This window comes from Mytilus trossulus, chromosome 2 (assembly GCF_036588685.1).
Source record: "Mytilus trossulus isolate FHL-02 chromosome 2, PNRI_Mtr1.1.1.hap1, whole genome shotgun sequence".
In the NCBI taxonomy this organism is placed as follows: Eukaryota; Metazoa; Mollusca; class Bivalvia; order Mytilida; family Mytilidae; genus Mytilus; species Mytilus trossulus.
Window position 1 is genome coordinate 52,911,976 of NC_086374.1, and position 4,307 is coordinate 52,916,282.

Below are 4,307 nucleotides of genomic sequence, written 5' to 3' on the forward strand. Positions count from 1 at the left end.
TGTCTGAATACAAAGACCAGTAGCAAATATTTCTATCAGTGTGTACGTCCAATCGATTCGGGAAGACCTTTTCAAATAAATTATGTGTTCGGCAATATTGATGAATTTAAGTCTTGATTAGGGGTTAATAAGGTTACGTGAAGTGTTTTATAACAAATAAATATATCAAGTTTAGACAAATATTTCTGTGAAGAACTTTTTTAATAAGTGCTATAAAAATCAATTTTATATAAAAATTGTTTCATTTTTAAATATACATGGGAAAATTAAAGTTCTGGATGCCTAGTTTTGTGTACACTAAACATACACAAGGCCTACATCGACTATCGACTGCATGTAGACAAAACATGATTTAAACTACATGTAAACATTGAGTTTTATCAATGGGAACGTAATTGTGTTTTGTTTATATGTGAGTTAAACTAACACAACACCGAGTTTAGGTCTATGTGAACACGGCCTAATATTTCAATCATCCTAATTAGTTTAACAGAGGATATTAAAGATTTGTCACAAATTCATCTATGAATAGTGTTTTTATTGGCATAACTATTACTGATATTGGTTTGGTTTTCAGTAAATAAAAAGCACACTTACTAGTATTGTTATATACAAATGCACTTTCGTGGATCTATAATATGTCGACACCTGTAATTTGGCATTGCACAAGGTCATGTTTTTCTCTGACTGTTTGTGACGTCTTTACACTAAATCCATATGATGCTACAAGTGCATTGCTTGATAATTTAGTCTTAGATGCATGCTGTTTTTGTTTAGTTGTTATTGTCTTTGACTAGCTGAGTCAAAATCCCTAGTGCGCCTCGAAATGAGGAACTCAAAAGTTGTGTGTAAATAAAAAATCTCTGTCTAGTGATATTGGACATGTTTCTATTTTTTACAAAGGACTGAGTTTAACCATTTGTGTTGATTAGGAAAGTAGAGGAACATAGAATAAATGTGTAAAAATTATGGAGCTATTAAATGTGTTCAAAGTATTCAATTTTCAAAGAACTTATTGTGTAAAAAAAGGGAATTTTCACAACGAGGAGGCCCCTCGCGAAAGGATGCTCGGGGTATGATAATTTACGAAAAAGGTAATCTCACTTCGTACCCCGATCATTTAACCACATATGTGAAAATGTCACAGCTTCGAAACGAGCTATCACACAATCCAAGTTTACGATATGGACTGAGCTACAGGAAAATACGTTACCATTACCGCATATGTAAAAACAATTAAAGATATTGACCCAGCTGTCAGAAACTGAGAGCTTTGTACTAAGTGACTTTTTGTTGTTAGGGTGTACCTTTCGCCAGGAGTCTGTAATTCAGTCATTGTCATTTGTGTTAAATATTTGGCAAGCATACATCTTCTTTCTAATATGTATCAAGTCTGAGATGAAACTTTTTTATTCGTTGTTATCTTGTTGTGTATGCCTTCAAACTGGCTGTCAGTAACTGTGATTAATCTCAGATCTGTACTTAGTGTCTTTTTTATTGTTGGGATGTGCATGGCCACATCCACTCTTCTTAGGATGTTTTTCTATGTGTATCCATCTGATGAGGTAAGCCTTTTTCAACTAATAATTATAGTTTGGTATTATGTTGTACTGCCACACAATTGTCCCAGGTTAGATGACGGGTTGGCGCCTTCATACTAGTTTAACCCTGTCACATTTTCTATGTGACTGTCCCATGTCAAGAACCTGTAATTTAGTGGTTGTCATTTGTTGCTGTGTTACATATTTGTTTTTGTTCATTGTTTGGTACATAAATTAGACTTAGTTTTCGTTTTTAATTGTTTTACAGAAGTTATTTCTGTGCCTTTTATAGATGACTATGCAGCATGAGCTTAGGTTAGTGTTCAAGGTTGTACGGTGACCTATAATTGATCATTTCTGTGCCATTTGGTCTCTTCAGAAAGAGTTGGTGCATCGGCAATCATAACCCATCTTATTTATATTGTATAAAATTCTATTTATGACACAAAAAACATGAGTTAACTAGTATACACCAATAATTATTTAAACTTTTGCTTGACAATTATTGTTTGTCTCATATTCTCACAATATTAACCCTTGGCATGCTGAATTGTTATGAGTATTTGCAAAAAAATATGCAAATGAGCTGTACCCTGATGCTGATGCATACTGATTGCATTAAATCTAAGATATGGGATCACGGAATAGGGTGGTTGGGGTGAGGAAACGGGAAAAGGTGTGTGGGATTTTGTCCCAAAGTTGGTCCTCATGTGCAAAAAGATTCAATTTTGATGCGTTTTCGTTTTCTTTTTTGACCTGGAAGTCTGAGGGATGCATCTAACTGTAGTTAACATGTAGTGTGGACCCCATTGAACACATTTATCACAACAGGTGTTAGATCGGAGTAAAATTGATCTGGGTTCATCAGTGTAAAGAAGGTCATTTGTACCCAAAAAAAATAATTTTCTATCTTTTTCCGATTTTGAACTTTAACTGGACTTGCAACCGGAAGTAGTCGTTTCCTTTACGGTTTTTTTTTTATAATAAACACGACCAGTTGTTACATGGCTTCAGTTAACAGTATTTGTCAAGGTTTCAGCCTCATAACTCCGTGTTTCAGACCTCGAAGGTAAGGACCCTCCATAAAAAAACAATTTAGTCTGATTTCAATTTTTGAAGTTATTATTTGAGCTCAAAATGAATATCAAAAGTGAGAAACATGACAATCAATAAGTGTCAGATTGAGGAAACCTGCATACACTTCAAATTAAATGGCATTATGATGACCTCCAAATGTATGGAGTGCCATTGGTGCCAAATAATGGTGGTCTGGGTATGGCCGTAATATAACGGCCCTGCATGACAACGATTAAGATTGTTTATATTGTGATATTCAAAGAGCTTGTGTTTCCTTTTAAGTTTTTCTTGGTTTATGATTGCTGCTTTAACAGAGGCTCTTAAACCAATGTTAATCATTGTTTGAATATAAATAAGAACATTCAGCAGATTTCAACAATAGTTTATTGAAAAAAATATACAAATGTCATACTGACATGGACGGATTTACAAATCCTGAGACTTAACAACATTTCTTTATCAAGTTTCTAAAAGTATAATATGTTTCAAAAAGAATCATATGATGTGTCCTTTAACAACTCATTCAGAATAATTAAAACATTCATGTTCCAATAAAATTCAATGCCTTGTTAAAGGAGTTGGAATGTTCACAACTTTTTCAGGCGTTTGTTAAATTTAGATGCTTGTAAATTAATCAACAAATTGATTTACAAATAAACATATTCTGAGCTTGATTGGCATGCAGATTACCTCCAACAAAATTGAAAAAAGACCAATATAGTCAGAAATTATTTTTTTACCCTTTCTTTTATTAATTAATGAAGTGGAGTATAACCCCAGGTTTATTTAGGTGGTGTTGCTGAGTAACTCTAATGAAATGAATCATTATAAATTCAGAAACTTGATGGCTTAAAAAGACATGTATGTGACATAAATGAGCACATCAGATCTCTCTTTTCTAACTATCACAACACAACCTCACAATATCAACAATACCACCAGACTGCTTTCTTTGGGTAACAGTATTTGTACTAAATTTCTAGATAAATAATGGAAGCATGAATGTGAAATCTGTAAATGGAAAACAATCTGATAGAATATCTGGAAAGAAAAGGATTTTTTTTAATAAAATTTAAGAATAACTGCCTGTTAAGACTCCAAAATATTGGTCTGATTGTTTGGAAATATAATTTGATAAACTGTTTAACCAAATGATTTACAAGTAAACAAAAATTAAACAAAAATTAAATTGTTGTGAATATGTAAAAATACGATCTTTCTAAATATCAAAACAAAATGAGAAAATCACAAAATAAATTAATTGCTGCAAAAAGTATTCACCAATATATGTTGGTTTACAGTATATAGTACTATTTTGCTCAAGAAGCATATCAGTTTTACCAACAATACATATGGACTATCAGTTTTCATTTTTCACACTTTTCACTGCCATTTACATATAATTTTGTCTTAAGTACTTTAATAAATATTTTCATAAATAACTTTTAATACATTCTATCCTCATAAGAATACTATTACCATTTTATACAACAAACTCTTAACTTAAGATATTTAACAACATAGAATACCTTATTTAAAAATATATATATATGTAGTTTATGCTGGATATCTAATGACCTGGAATGTTTTAATATATTTTAACTTTTCAGCTGAAATTTTCTTTTTTTAATAAGCAAATAAAATGGAATGTTTATTAAAATGACTTGCTTGGTTCATCAAAACAACAAC